Genomic DNA, 17,497 nt, shown 5'->3' on the forward strand with positions numbered 1-17,497 from the left:
TTAAATCTATCGATCATTGTTCTTCCCAAAGAGCTCGAGATATAGATAAAGATTAACGCGAACTAAGTTTTCCAAAAATAGTAACTAAAGTGCGTAGAGGTAAAGGGCAGTAAATCAATTAAAAATAAAGTTGATAGTTAAATTGTCTCGAGGTGGAAGCACCTCATGCAAAGGTTACACAAAAAAATTAAAAAATATTGAAGGAAAGGGCACGAGAGAGGAAGGCCCTAAGCTCCGCCAGGTGGCCCCTTGGAGGTCGCCGTCTCGCCCTGCTCAGCTGCGTCGGAGCCTTCCCCGGCCTCGGAAGGCGCTCCTTTATCGAGGCGAGCTTGGAACTTCACCAACAAGCGCTCCCAGATGTTCGCTGCCAGGAAGGAGAAGTCGGCGTCCTGGTTATAGGCCCAACAACGGTAAAACATGTCTTCCATGGCGGCCTCTGAAGTTGCCCGCTCGGTCGCCAGCTCGGCCTTGGCCTCCGCCTTCACGGCATCTAGGTCTGCCCACGCAGTGGCGAGGGCGGTCTCGAGCTCTTGAAGCTTCGGGCGAGTCTCTTCCAGCTCGGCCTGCGACGCCGCCAAGGCATCCTTAGCCGCCTGCAGAGAAGCCTGGTGGATGGCCATGGCCGTCTGGTGCTCGTTCCTCATCTCCTCGAGCTGAGTTTTGGTCCTGGCGATGCTCCGATGAAGGGCAACGGCGCTCTGCGAAAGCGGAAAGGCAATTGCCTTAGAAAAAAGAGAAGAAAGAAAAAACAGGGCAAAGTGTAATAATAAAAAACCACAAAAGGTTAAGGTTAGCTTATCGTCATGGCCATGCCCAGTGAAGACTCCAGCACGCCCACCGGGCTCCTGGTTTCGATGGCCCGGAGATCCTTCTCATTGAACTTGTATATGTGGCTGACGGCGTAGTTCGCCGACTCATACACTGTTCCCGGAAGGCCTCTGGAATCTTCTCCAGGTCCTGGGGATTGACTGGGATGCGTACCTCAGAGGGTACAATCGCCGAAGCCTCGAGCTCCGTTCCTGCATCCCGGGCGGCGGCCGAAGCTCACGGAGGGGGTGGGGGCATGTTGGTTCCCCCTGCAACAGGAGGAACCGTTCCCACGACCTGGGCAGCCGGGGGTTGCTCCTTCTCCTTTGCAGGAGACTTGGTGGGGGTCCCGACGGCGTGCTTGGATGTCCGGAGCCTCTTCATTCTTGGCCCAGAGGCCCCAGCTGAGGGGTTCCCCCCGGCGAACGCACCTCGCAAACTCTCGTCGGGCTGAGACATCTCTTCTGTCAAAACAAAGAATTGGTTAACACCAAAGTTAGCAGTCATGCAGAAACAAAAACAAAGGGGGAAAAAGAGAAATTCAAGTATATGTATACTAAAAGGGATCCTACCGCCTGAGCTAGAAGAACCTATGGTTACGACCATCGGCTCCGGAGCTCCCGCGGGAGAATCTAAGTTGATTATCTCCTGAGCACGTGCAAGTTCTGGATCCGACTCTGGTTCCGGGCTAGATTCCTCTACATATTGCCTAAGTCCCGGAGCTACGGCACCTCTCCGGAGTGATGGCCATGACCAAAGATTGGTCCCATACTCCTTAAATAAAATCGACCTAAAGGCTAGGGTGTTATCTACGACTACGGCACCCCTAGGTCGGCTATCTTGGTAGTCCAGCACAAGCTGGTCGACACAGTGGAGCAGGGTTGTATCCAGGTCCGGATATCTTCGGTGACGTTGGACGATCTATCTGGGATTGAACCTAGCTAGTCGGGGATCGGCAATGGCCCTATTTAAATTCCTAAACATGTAAGGGTTACCTTGGCTAGAAGGACCCGCGGCTACTGCAGACTGGATCCGCTCCTCGCCCGCTGTTTGGGCGACCTCCAACGCCCGCTTCTTGTTCCTCACGAGGGGAACCTCGTCGTCATCATCTTCATTTCCCACGACCTCCTCTACGATGGTGGGTCTGGTGTCGCGAGCTGGGGGAAGCCCCCGGGGCCTCCTTTGGTTCAAAGTTTGATTTGGGAAAATTAGCTTACAGGCCACCATCCTCTCGTCTGTTACGAGCATGCGGTAATCCTTCTCACTGGGGGGCAAGCCCGCCAGTGTCTCGTATTGGGCCCCGAGGGTCACAGATTTCTCTGTTCTCGCGAAGATAGCTACAAGATTAATCTAAGTCAGAAAAGGATACAGGAGGAGCTAAACGACACTTAACTTACGAGCTAAGGTTAAAAAGCACTTATGAGGACGATTGAAGTAGTGGAGCTCGCAGTTTCTGAACCCCGTCGACATAAAGAATTGATCTTTAAAGTCGTTGGGGTGGCTGGGCAGCTCGATGACCGCAGCCGTGCTGGGGAATCGGGTTAAGTAATAAAACTCGTCGCCTCGCCCCCGCTGCTCCGGGCTGGCCTTGAGGCAGAAAAAGTACAAAATATCTGCATGAGTGGGGACCTCCCACTCGTGTTTCAAGAATAAATATCGTAACCCTGCCAACAGCCAATAAGAGTTGGGGGGGAGCTGGAATGGGGCCAACCTCACGAAGTTGAGGAAGTCAGCAAAGTACTGGTCCAACGGGAGGAAGGCCCCCACCTTGAAGTGCTCATCGCTCCAGGCCGCGAATGTCTCGTTGAGCGGCGGGCAGCTCTGCTCGCCTTCCACGGGAGGTCGGGCAACCACTGATGCTCTCCCCAGCCCGATGTTGTGGGAGAGGAAGATTTTGCTGACCTTCGCCTTGTCGGTAATCTTTGAGACGATCCTCTTCGCCTCAAAGAATGCGTCAGGAGCTACCTCGAGCTCCTATTCCACCGCAGGCCCAAAGTTGGGGATCGGGGATTCGGGCATCACCGCTTTTCCTTTGTCTTGCTGGGAGGACGAGCTGCCAGCGGTCTTCTTTGGAGCATTCTTCTTCGGTGCCATCTGGTCGCCTAGCGAACAAAAGAAAAGATTTCAGAAAAGGCGACCCAAGCATGAGGAAAAATCAAATGTTCTTTGCATGAGTTGAGGTAAGCCCAGCTCGTGGAGAGTGAGACCACGCGGTTCTATGAACACGCGCCTGTGCTCCCAACAGATCCCCGATTACTCGAAATTTGTGTGTCAGGAGGGTCAGGTTAAAATGTTGCCTTGGAGGGAAATTTCCAATAGGCATGAAAGGCAAAACCACCTGTGAAGCGTGTCCCCTAAGCTACCCGGTTTTGCACCCAAAATACCAAAAATCCTGCCCAGAAATTTTCCCCAGAAAAGGCATCTTGTAAACCTTACTCCTGAATGATTTCCTTCTGCAAAAATACCCTAACCTAAAAGGCTTTCACCCTTCGTACCCACAAAAACCAGTAAACCCTTGCATGCGGCTACAGTAAATATTTACCTAAGCTACAGTGAAAAATATTTTCAAAACATGCACAGTCAGGAAACTTACGGAGTGTTTGGCTGGAAAGTGGGTATAGGAGTCGCCCAGGTTGGAGCTTCGTCGGAGTATTTGTTTCCAAAGCTTCGAGGGAGTCCTTACGCTTGAGATTCTTGAACGCTGAGGGAGGCAGATGGAAAGAAGAGGGTTTTTCTTCTGAGATGAAGAGAGAAGAAGAAGAGAATTTCTGAGAAATTTCAAATGAAAAGGTGGCCCATGCGTAGGGTGGCCACCCCTTTTATATACGTGAAGGGTCACATAAAGAGGGTCGTTGGATGGCCCTGATGTGGGATCCAAGGCCCTCCACTCGATATATGAAACGACGGCTGGGTATAGGCTAGGCCATTAAATGCGGTTCTCGGAAGACGTACCGTCCCCAACCACAATGCTCCACGTATTAGGTGCCTGCGTAAAAGGTGGAATGTGAAGACTTCGTGGGGAAGCCTAAAAGCCCCTACTGTGGCCTTACACGACGTCGTGTACCATGAGTAGGGGCTTGGGGGCAGATGTACGCCCTAATTTTCCCTCGGGCTGATTAGCGAGCTGAGGTGCGGCCTAATCATTGTTACCAGGCAGACATCCCCAGGACCGGAGCTGCCATCGTAAGGTCCTACCTCCTTAGCTCGGGGTAACCTAAGGGTTCGCCAAGATTGCCTAAGGATTGAGTCTGGACTCGGAAGGCCGCAGGTCGAGTGAAGATCCAGCTCGTGATACAAGCTGGAGTTGGAGGCTGTGACCCCTTATAAAGTCAACCACGCAAGGTAAACGTGCATATATCAGACATCACGTGTTGGATATATCCCTGACTTCTCGGACACGCAGCAGGAACGTGCGTATTCAGACTCCCATGACTGGTTTGGGCCGTGCGGCCCATTATCCCCTTACCTATTGATTTGACCACACTCATGTGTCAGGTTTAGGAATTAATCATGAATGTCACAGAGTTGACATGATAGGTAATAAGGTCACGGGATGACCTTCTTACCAACTCCCAGGTGCCTTCTCCTATAAATATGGAGACCTTGGGAGTTAATAGAGGTTGGATTCTCGATTGTAAGAAATACCCTGTAATCAAATACCCAGTATATAGCAATAATACTGACTAGTGGAGTAGAAGGATTTTAACCTTTGAACCACTTAAAAAACGTACTTTGAGTCACCATTTCATTTCCTAAGATCATATATCTGTTTCGGTTCAACCTAAGCACTAATCCCTTTCTCTTCTTTTCTTAATTACCTATTGGCAAAGAACCGCGTCAACAGAACCCTAGCCAAAACTCTCAACAAAACCAAGTATTCACCCTAGAAATCACAGCTGTAAAACAAAACTAAAACAAGGCAAACCAGAGAATTCTATGGTTAGAAACTTACCCAAAGCTCAGCTTATGATTCTCTTCAATGGTGGAACACACTCCCAAACTCCCAAGGCTTGCTTCCCAAGCTAGAATCCTCAAGATTGGTTCAAAAATCACAAAGAAAGGTGAAGAAAAGAAGGTACAGGAGAACTCAGAAACTTACTCTTTTTTACTTCCTTCTTTCAGCCAACACTAAATATATCTATCCTAGGGGTGAAATGTCCATTTTACCCCTAGGTCAATTAATAGTTTCTAAAGGCTCCCAAGGGCATATTTGGTACTTTCCTCCTGTCTCGTTAATCATAATTAACGCTCTCCAATTCCTGCTATTCTCAATAATCTCAAACACCAATAATTCACATCCTGTTACCCTCTAATGCCCGGTAACGCTCTAATCATTAAAATCACTCTGAGACTCAACCCGAGCCCCGCACTTAAACCTGTTGTGACCAGACCGCTAATCAATAATCCAAGATCGTCTCATGCCGAATAGCTCGAACAAACCCACATTATAATGTGGTCTCAACACATATCATCGACATGCATACAATTATACAATTATACCCTCAACGGGCCAAATTACCATCACACCCCTGTAATTAAAATGTGGACCCACATGCATGCATTTAACATCATATTTTAATAATTCACATATACATGCATAATATCACTTAATGGCATAATTAAATAGATATGGCCCTCCCGGCCTACTAATCCCGCCATTAAACCATACCGGAGAATTCGGGGCATTACAGCTAGGGCCATCATCAACCTCAAGGGATTCGAATTTAGAGGTGAGACACCCCTGTTTTGAGTTTTGATGGTGTTCCTAAGTTCTATGATTTGATTCCTAGTTTGAGTGGGGTATTGTGTTTTAGGGTCAACTTAGTATTGGGTTTTGTTGTCTAGGTCTAGTGTAATTTTTCTGTGGTTGGAATCTTGTTAGAAATACTGGTGTAATTGCATTTGAGGTCTGAAATTTGTTGGAAATAGCAAGGATTGAATTTGGTGAAGAACACCTATGTTCTGGGGAGATTTTTGGTTTCTGGCAACCTAGCGCGACCACGCCAGAGGTTGGCACGACCACACCAATGGCCTAGAAGTCCCAATACTTTTGTGGGCACGACCGCACCAAGGGCCCCAAAATGCTGAGTTTTAAGGGCTAGGCCCAGGGGCTGGGGAATCTAATTTGGGAGCCTGCTTGGGGTCTCGGGGGCCATTTTTAGTGGCCCGTTAACTGGAAGTCAGGGTTTAATAATTAGAGTTCGACTTGGAACTCGGGTTCTAGGGTTAGTTCCTAATGAACATACTTGTGTTGTGACTAGGGTTTCCGCTAGGCTCGGGTTAGGGATAGCGCTTGGTTGTTAAATGTAATATGATTAAAGATTGGCCCAACTATCAAATGTAATACGATTAGGGATTGGCTGAACTATTAAATGTAAACTTGATTTGGCCTCGGGCCCAGTTAATGAGCAGGATTATAATTATGCATGTGAATATTTGTTAAGTACATTGTAATGTGTTGTATCTATGTATGATGAATGTATTATATTTATGTTTGTTTCTGACAAGGAAGCTCGGCTTATAAGTCGTTAATCTATCTATTACACCTAACTAAAAGCTCGACCTACTAGTCGAGGGAATATTTGGTTTAAAGGGCTCGGTTTATAAGTCGAGGGTTCGTAAGGCTCGGCTTATAAGTCATGGTCGGCACTATGCACGCTGAGCATAGGCCGTTATGGCTAGGAAACCCTGGGAGTGTATTATGCACTTGAATAGCTCAGATGCCACTTGAATAAATAAAAGTGCAATACATACTTATGTGACCTTGTGGTTGCTTACTTGTACAATGTTCTTGCTTTGTTTTAATTATTACTGTTAAGCATGTTGTTATGTTCTATTGATTATCTGAGTCTATTAATATGTTTTCTTCCTGAGTCTTTTGGCTCATGGATGCTTTGTGGTGCAGGTAAGAGTAAAGAGAAGCTTGACCAGACATGAGTTGGAGAGCGTTAGAGGTGATGTGTACATATGCAGTCCGCTCAACTGCCATGGCTGAGAAATCGCAGGGGATCTAGGGTTGGACCCTGTTTTGCCGCTTAGGTTAGCTTATTTTGTAATACTTGGGTTGTAAACAATTTTTAAACTTGTATTTTGGGATCCCATGTAAAGACTAAAATTTTCAATGGAAATGTTTGTTCCTTTGACAAAAAAATTTTATACCTGAACCATTAGTCGCTTAATCACATGTTTTAGTCCAAATGACTCATTTAGCAAGTCCAACACAAATTTAAACACACGTGGTAACGTACCATAATTAGCAGGGCGTTACATTAGATTTAACACATAATTCACATTTATCATGCTCAACATTATCACAATAAATCAATCCACATTTAATTGGTCTTTTAATTGTGCAAAATTTGTATGTGCAAATCTATCATGCCACAAATTAATTGAATTTGAGTCAAACATATAACAAGAAGAAGATGAAGCTTTATTGCTCATGTTATTTATAGAAGTACAAAGTTGCAACATGCCACCAAAAGCATATCCATTTCCAACAAATACATTTCCTTTAAACAAAGTAAGCTTGCTGGAATCAATCACAACCTTGATTCCCAGTTTTCCAAGCAAATTACCACTCACAAGGTTTCTACTCATTTCCAGTACATACAAAACATTGGTGAGTGGAACCTTCTTGACGAATGTGATGAACAAATAAATAGTCCCCTTTCCTTCATCCTTGGACTTTTTCTCATTGCCCATTTGTATCTCATGCCCTTCCTTTGAAGATTCAAAGGTCTTGAAAAGAGATCTATCATAGGTATCATGAATGGTTGCACAAGTATCATACCACCACTTGTTCACCTTTCCATAGATGATATTGAATTCGCTTAGTGTTGCCACTTGTTGTTCTTCTGTTTATTTGTCTCTTGCTTCATTGTTATGGTTCTTCTTGAACCTACAATCTCTAGCAAAGTGACCATTCTTGCCACACACAAAGTAAGGTCCCTTGGAACTTTTGAATTGTCCCTCATTCTTCTTAGGCTATAAGGGTTTTTGACACTTGCCCTTATTCTTGCCATTTCCTTTGCCTTTAGGAGGATTAGCCACCACATTGGCCTTTGAAGTCTCTCCATTAGACTCCTCCTCATTCTTATCTCTATAACAAGATTCCTTCTAAATCCTCAAGTGCTTTATGATTTCCTCCAATGAAATCTCCTCGTTCTTGTGGAGGATCTTCTTCCTATAGCTCCTCCAAGATGGAGGCAACTCAGCTATAATGGCACCCACTAGGAATTGTTCCGGAATACAATGTTTAGCGTAGACAATTTATTCACAGTAATTTGCAACTCATGTATTTCGGGGAGAAGGGGTTTCATACCGTATAACTTAAATTCCATATATTGAGTAATAAGGAATTTCTTTGAACCTTCTTCTTCTACCTTGTACTTATTTTCTAAGGCTTCCCATATCTCTTTGGTGGTCTTGGTGTTGGTGTAGAGATCATAGAGCTTATCCGGAAGAGCATTGAGGATGTGACCCCTACAAATAAATTCATCTTCTTCGCGCTTCTTCCTTTCTTTGATTACTTCTTGAGTATCATCTTCCTTGGCTACTTCCAATGGTTTTAGGTCTTTATCCAAGACATAGAAGACCTTTTAGAGTGGTTAACAAGAATCTAATATTGTCTTGCCAACAAACAAAGTTAGTCCCATCAAACCTATCCAATCTTACAAAGTCGTGAGTCATGAACATCAAAGCTGAAAAAGAGTTAGGTTCTTTCATGATGTTCTATCTCAAATAATAGAGAATTATAATGTTGGGGGAGAGTGGGATTACACCACCAAAAAAACTATAATGTACACAAAATAATTGTTTACAGAGACCGAAGAAAGATTGAGAAGGATGATGTGAACCCTAGTTGTAGAACAATATTCGTCAACTTTGATGAACCTTCAAAACCATTGGAGAACCACCACTTTGAGCTTTTACTTATTCAATACAAAAACACTAAACCAAGGCTTATACACAATTCTTTCCAATGTCCTAATTCTCTATTTTCTAGCCACTGTTGATGCTTGAGGCCTTTTTCTAAGAGAAAATGGGATTCAACAAGCCTTAAACTCACAAAGCCAAGCACTTTCTTTATGAGTTTCTTGGAGAAAACTAGAGATTCTTGAAAATAAGAGGTAGAGAGAGAGGTTAAAGAGAGATTTGAGAGAGTGATCAAGTCTTTCAAAACTTTATTAGGACCCTTTTATAGTATAGGAATCGTCATTAGGTCTCACTAATAAGAATAGAGGTAAAGAACTCATCATTTGAAGCTTAAAACACGTGTCCATACGGACACATCAAGTCACGTGTCACCTGTAAGTAGGTGATGTGTCGCCAACTGGGGATTTTGAGCCCCTTTGCATCCAGGTGAAGCTACGCCTCAAAGGAGGCGGCGCATCGCCAACTCCTTTAACTTGTGACCCCTCCAATGGAAATAAAATTTCTCCAAATGCTACCAAACTTTTTCAAGATCCTTAGATACCTCCATGTACCACTTTGGACCTAAAGAAACAATTTTTAAGCGCCTAAAATTTAAACTCAATTTTCACATCTACGCTATGTGAAATTCACTAAGTGTTGTTATACAAGAGTGTTTTATACATAGCTTGTATAACAACACTTATCTTTTGTATTTAACCAATCATAACATATTTTTTAACCCAAAGGGAATCACTTTGTGACAGTGGAGTCACATGTCTATTATGAAGCAAGTGTGATTATCATTGACTGGGTTGATGGGTATCTGGTTGTGTTGGGGGTTTATGCCCTAATTAAAACTCAATTTCTTCGTAATCTCATTTATTATCAATAAAATAATAGAAATCAATTTTTGGCTTGGTCAACCACTTTGCTCACATGTTTTATTTTAATGAATATTTGTTTAATATAAACTCCTATTAAATCACAAGCATATAGCTAATCATATTTACAGTGACATAATCACAGTGGAATATAAATATGAATATATGTTCAAAATAAGTTAGTCCTAAGATTAGTCAGTGCACAGGATTTACACTGACTTGCCAATCTATGATATAATATACTTACACATTGTAGTGTTATGTTCTTTCCAGAACATTAGCAAAGTAGATAAGATCGGACATATTTGCTACATCGGACTGGATCGATGTTGACATTAGATAGGATAAGTAAACATACTGTTATTTTCTATTCTAGTCATATCATATAGTTGACAATTTGTCAATTCAATCTCAATTCTGAGTAGTTAGTATTCTAACTGATTGTATTATTTGAGTTCTTTGACTTGTTCGTTACCAGCTTACCCTATGGACTAGCCCATACTTACCTCTTGGGAACTCGGTAGTGTAATTGAGTGGGAGTGTTAATCTTAGATAAGAACATCTATAGCTTCTGATGAAGAAGTAAAACTATGGTTTCCTTTTAGTTTGGTTCAAGGTGCTAAGTGATAGAGATCTCATTTCAGTAATTAATATTAGTTTACTAAAATATCATTTACAAAGAACTAAATGTTTTAAGGATAAATTACAATGAGGGGTAAAACGGTATTTTAGTCTTATCTCATTGTAAACCTTCTATAGAGGATTGAGTGATAATTATGGTTGTAACAATGGATAACTAATAACATATCTATATTGCTTATAGAGTGTTATATGAATTCAATAGTGCAATTTCAAGTTTTTAGTGGGTCACGAGGAATTAATAAGTTAGTAAATCTATTTGTTAAATTTATGATAACTTATTCGAGATTGATTTCATAGGCCCATGGTCACCATTGTACCTTGGATAAAATCATGTCCATTAATTGATTTAATTATCAATTAGAATTATTAAAGTTGATCAGGTCAATTTTGGATAGTTTCATAGAGTTATACAACCTAGAGAAGAAAAAAGATTTTATGGCCGATATATTAATTAAGACAAATTAGTGTCTAAATTAATAAATAATTTTAAATCAATGTTCAAATTATAAATAATTAATTTGTTAAAGTATTTAAAAAATTATTTATTTAATTAATCAATTAAAATTAATACGGGCCTTGATTTTAAGTCCAACGGACTTATAATTAAATGGGAAATTTCACGGCCCTAAAGCCCATGATAATTTCGACCTAATGGCTGATATTACCTATTATTTTATTTATTTTTAAATAAATAAGTGAACTAATTAAGCCTATAAAAGGAATGCTAAGTGAGAGTTGAAATCAGACAATCTGACAGATGAACAAAAGAAAAGAACATCTAGTTTTGATGCTCTTGGGTTTTAGATTCTCTCTACAGCAAAAGTCATTTTCTAAGCCTCTATATTATCTTCTTCTCTTCTTCTCTTTGTATCTATCTCATGTGTTGAGAATTGCCCACTCTAGTCTATGTGATTCTAAGGTTACTTTGGAAGACTGTGAAGAAATTAGAAGATACAAGGGTAAGAGAAACTGAAGGAATGACGTATTTGTAACGACCCAACTATTTCTAAGACCGTGGACCATTGAAACTACTAGAAATAACTACTTACTTTGAGGAAAACAAATATAAAAAAATAATAACTTTATTAAAACTCCAACATAAATATTGTGCAAATTATAAAGTAAAATATAAAGTGTGGTATGGGTACCCATTGTTTCATAAAACAAAAAAAAAACATTGTTTGATAAACATAAAACATAAACTCTAAATACTAAAATAAACGTCATCCTCGATCGACACGCAGTCCACTCAATCTGTTCATCCTCAACACACATGCTAAGCTTCCAAGAATCCTTCCGCCTCCATATCTAGTTTCCTGCATCACACTAAAAAAAAGTAAAGGAATGAGCCTAATACCCAGTAAGGAAAATCTAACCACATACAACATAAATCATAAACATGAGGCTATATCATAAATGTATACTATAAAACATATGACTATATAAAAAACAACATTTATTACAATGGTCATCATACTTCTTGGGACTCGCTAGCTAGGCAATCATATGCCCATAAATTTACGGAGCTAGTTATCTAAACAAGTCATATAAATTTATGGGGCTCGTTATCTAAACAATCATATACCCAATGAATCTACTATTGGGACTTGTTATCTAAACAAGTTCTATATTTGTTATCTAAACAATTCATATATTAAAACAACTAAAAACATATCATACATATAACATAAACATATATCAAAACATAAAAGAATACAAAATCTATCCTATTTTCCTTACCAATACTGGGATTTGAGAACAAGGACAGGATTTGGAACACTCCTAAAACCAACAATAAAAATGTGAGTATTTCTAATGAAAAAGATGATCAAGAAATGAACTAATCAACCAAGATGAAACTTACCGAAAGAAACCTTAAGTTCAAAGAACTTAAATACCTAACCAAGAGTGGAAAACAGCGAGTTAGGACTTGAGTAAAGAAAACTAATGGAAACTAAAGAGTCATACAGAAATGAACATAAGATTAGGAATACCTTTGGATGTACTAGAACCGAACTATACCTCGATATAGAAAAACACACTATTTATCTTACTTCCCAAGTGTTTATAAAGCTTAAATTGATAAAGCTTATAACCCAACCCAAGTGTTTATCACTCAATAGTAAACCTAGCAGCTTGAAGGCTCTAAACACAGCTTGAAGAATGAGAGAAATGGTTGGGTACTAGGTTCTATTTATAGAGTTCAAGGAGTGAAAAGATCTTCTTTTAGCTTGAATAAAAATAATGAATATTACATGAAAAACATTTGAATATTCGTTCAGCAGAGGCTTAAGACTCGGTCAAAACGTTCAGAGGCTTGCAAAGAGGTTAAAGAATAAAATGAGCTCGGTTTCAAAAACGTTTGAAAAAATTGCCCTAGGGACGATATATCGCCCATTGTAGGCGATATATCGCCTGGGCTTATGCCCCGAGTGTTCGTCGATGCGTTTGTGCGAAGTTCACGTATTTTCGTATTCCCCGTGTGGCGATATAACGCCCCTATAGCTGCGATATATCGGCATACGCTGAAATATTATACACGTAATTGCACTTTTTCAGCTTAATTTTAATTGGGTAAATAGCTGTGACTGAGTCATGTAACGTTTTTAAAGTTGCTGGTAGGTTCTAGGGTTTTTAAATATTTCTCTTATAAAATTATTCATCAAAAATGCTTAATTTCTCAATAAACATGCACCCGACAAGTGTCATGATCTTATTGGTTCTATCTAAACCTTATAGTATAATAAATGACATCTTTATAATCTGCTATATTAATCAAACCTTATGTTATAATTAATATTCTTAAACTATAGGTTAAACTTATAAAATCTATAAGTGTTGCTACGAGTATTCAACTAAGTCCCGGCTTGAACCAAAATCCACAGTAATAAACATACTATAACTACTACTAGCTATTACTACTATTGTTATAATCTAACTAGCTAAGTAAAGTTTTGGAACTCTACAATTCTCCCCTACTAAAAAGAATTTCGTGCCCGAAATTTACTTACCAAACAAATCTGGATACCGAGCTTGCATGTCCTCCTCCAACTCCCACGTCGTCTCTCGTTCAAAACTATTGCTCCATAGGACTTTAACTAACAGAATACTCTTAGACCGTAATTCCTTCATCCCTCTATCTAGGATGCTAACCGGTTGTTCCTTGTAACTTAAGTCTTTCTGGAGTGCTATCGTATCATACTTGAGGACGTGAGATGGGTCTGACGCATATCTATGCAGCATCGAGATGTGGAACACATTGTGGCTATCTGCTAGAGCTGGCGGTAGGGCTAATCTATATGCAACTGCTCCCACTTTGTCCAATATTTCAAAAGGACCTATAAAACAGGGACTAAGCTTGCCTTTCTTCCCAAACCGCTTCACACCTTTCATAGGAGATATCTTTAGGAAGACTTGATCTCCGACTTTGAATTCCACATCCCATTGCTTGGCATCCACATAACTTTTCTGACGGCTTTGAGCAGTGAGCATATGCTTTCTAATCAGCGCTACTACTTCCTGAGCTTTTCTAACAGCTTCGGGACCAAGGAGCTACCTTTCTCCTACCTCGTCCCAATGTAGCGGTGATCGGCAGCTTCTTCCATAAGTAACTCATAAGGTGCCATCCTGATCGTTGACTGGTAGCTATTGTTGTAAGAGAATTCTATCAATGGAAAATACTTACTCCATGATCCTCTATCGGACACTATAGTCTTAGGGATTCCATGCAGCCGTACTATCTCCTGAACATAAATGTCTGCCTACTGATTTGTTGTATATGAAGTCTTGACAGGCAGAAAATGAGCTGACTTTGTTAATCTATCTATTACTACCCAAGTCGAGTCATGCTGCTTATTCATTCGAGGCAAACCCATCACGAAATCCATGGCTATGTCATCCCATTTCCATTCTGGAATGATAAGTGTTTGTAATAAGCCTGTAGGCTGCTGATGTTCTGCTTTCACTTGCTGGCATACTAAACATTTAGACACATACTCCGCTACATCTTTCTTCATTCCTGGCCACCAATACAATGCCTTGAGGTCGTGAGTCATCTTGGTCGACCCTGGGTGAACTGAGTATGGGGTATTGTACGCTTCTTCTAAAATCTTCATCTTAATTGCATGATCATTCGACACGCATACCCGATCCTTATATCTCAAAAACCCTTGTCCTGAGATCGAGAAATCTATGGCCTTCCATTCTATAACTACATCCATATGTGCTACTAATGTATCATCATGCCCTTGCCCAATCCGTATATCTTCTAACAGACTTGAATGGATAGACAAGTTAGCCAGCTTACCGATGACTACTTCTATTCCGCACTGATCAGCTTCTGCTGTAGCGGCTTTTCTATTCCGACTAGTGCTGCTAGACTTCCATAAATTTTCCTACTTAGCGCATCAGCAACTACGTTTTCCTTTCCTGAGTGGTATAGGATTTCGCAGTCATAATCCTTCACTAGCTCTAACCACCTGCACTGCCTCATGTTGAGCTCCTTCTAAGTGAAGACGTACTTTAAGCTTTTGTGGTCCATATAAATCTCACACCGTTCTCCGTAAAGATAATGGCACCAGATTTTCAACGCAAAGACCACCACTGCCAACTCCATATCGTGTGTTGGATAGCGTTGCTCGTACTACTTCAGCTGCCTTGAGGCGTAGGTTATCACCTTGTCATTCTGCATCAGCACACAACCCAATCCTTCCTTCGACGCATCACATTAGACTACAAACTTGTCATTGGGTGCCGGTACACAAAGTACTGGTGCTGAGCATAGCTTATCCTTAAGCAACTGGAAGCTCTCTTCACACTTATCCGTCCAGTTGAACCTTTGCTGTTTCCGAGTCAGGTTGGTGAGCGGAGTGGCTATCTTAGAAAATCCCTCTACAAACCTTCGATAATAACCTGCTAATCCCAGAAAACTTCTTACCTTAGACGCATTCTTTGGTCTTGGCCAATCCTGCCTCTACCTTAGATGGGTCTACAGCAACTCCTTCCTTGGATACTATGTGCCCAAGGAACGCTGCTTGCGAAAGCCAAAATTTGCATTTTGTAAACTTGTCGTAAAGTTGATGCTCATTTAGTCGTAACAAGGTCATCCTTAAATGCTCCTTGTGCTCGACTTCGTCCTTTGAGTACACCAAGATATCGTCAATGAACACTACGAAAAATCTGTCCAAATAATCCTTGAAGACTCTATTCATTAAATCCATGAAGGCGACAATCCTAGTAGTCGTCAGGAAATACCTCTGGGAATTCCTTTATAATGCGGACGTCTCCAACCTTTAGTGGTGTTTCCTTTACCACATCCATGACGTTGGCTAAGAATGCATGACATCCTTTTTCTATCATCCTCTGAGCTTTGAGAGATAAAATAAGCAGCGCACGTAATCCTAAAAAAATTTCCCATATAGCATAGTTTCTGACCGTCAAGAGTCTCGAACATCACTTATTTACGTCTGCAGTCGATGGTTGCGCCATGCCTTGCTAGCCAGTCCATGCCTAGTATTACGTCAAAGTCTTTGATCTCTAACACTATCAGGTCTCCTTCTAGTTCTACATCCTCAATTTTGATCGGTACGCCCCGTACTATCTGTGATGATAGGACTACTTCACCCGAAGGCAACTATGTCACAAACCTAGTTCTACAAGGTTTGTCTAATTTCTCTATCATTCCTAACGAGATATACGAGTATGTTGTTCCTGAATCAAACAATACTAGAACATAAACTATCGAGGATAGGGATCTGACCTATAGCTGCTTTGTTACTATCATGGGCTTCTCCCTGGGTCAAGGCAAAGACTTTGGTCTGGAACCATCGTATTATCCCTCTTGTGCTTTTGTTTGAGTTGTAGACATTCCCTCTTTCGATGACTTTCCTGGCCACAAATGTAGCATTCCTTGGTATTTTCACGACATTCCTTTTCTTTTGGCATTTGGAGCACTAGAGGTATTCTACATACCCCGACCTATCACTTGCTCGCATTCTTTTGTCACCTTTGGCCTGCTTACTATCGGGATGCTTTCTCTTCTGCCTATTATTGTCGCTATGCTGCGGCTGCGGCTGAGTCTGTTGTCGTGTAGCAGCTCTTCCACTTGTTGTCGTAGCCAGACAATTTCTGCAGTGATGTTAACCGGTGGCGGCGGTGGTGCACTTTGAGTAGCAGCAGTATTGGTAGCACGCGCTTCTCTTCTGCGAACTGGAAGGGCTTCATTAGTCTCATGAGCGGCGTTGGAGTCATCGGCATTGGTAATGGTGCGAGCAAACCCTCTGAGCAACATCTTCTGCAAAGTTCTAATAGTCGAGGAAACATATTAGAACTTACCCTAATAGGCTTTAAGGCAAAACTTAATCTAAGCAAACATAACTCAGACCTATGAATTATGATTTCTTATGAAAAATTATGTAAACCTTCTTTATGATTAGGGTGTGTTTCTAAACTTAGAAAAATAATCCATCTTTATAATTTACTAAGTCTGTTTCTAATCATCCTATATGACTAAATTCTTAAGCTCGAAACCCGTCGTTGTTCCAAAGTTAACCATACTGAGGGAGGGCTGGGATCAGTAAAATTGTTCCCACTACTATGGCCCCTAACTCTCAATAAAGAACCTTGGTTCATTTATTTATATCCACCATCACCGAACTTAGTCATTATTTATTAAATTTATTATTTATTATGATTGCAGAAAAAAAAATCAAACTCATACATGTCATTCAAAAAAAAAACAATGATATTCATTTGGAAAAAGATTTTCACTAAGTACAACCATAAATGCAAAGATAATAAATCAAGAAATAAACTATAACACATAAACACAATAACTATAACCAAAACATAATAACTATAACATAAACACATACATTGGTAGTTAGATTTGGAGCTTGAGCGTGTGTATCAAGGAGAACTTCATGGATATGGACCGTTGCTCTGATACCAACTGTAACGACCCAACTATTTCTAACACACATGCCAAGCTTCCAAGAATCCTTCCACCTCCATATCTAGTTTCCTGCATCACACTAAAAAAAATAAAGGAATGAGCCTAATGCCCAGTAAGGAAAATCTAACCACATACAACATAAATCATAAACATGAGGCTATATCATAAACGTATACTATAAAACATATGACTATATAAAAATAAAATCTATTACAATGGCCATCATACTTCTTGGGACTTGCTAGCTAGGCAATCATATGCCCATAAATTTACGGGGCTAATTATCTAAACAAGTCAT

This window comes from Humulus lupulus, chromosome 3, assembly GCF_963169125.1.
Source record: "Humulus lupulus chromosome 3, drHumLupu1.1, whole genome shotgun sequence".
NCBI classification, from domain to species: domain Eukaryota; kingdom Viridiplantae; phylum Streptophyta; class Magnoliopsida; order Rosales; family Cannabaceae; genus Humulus; species Humulus lupulus.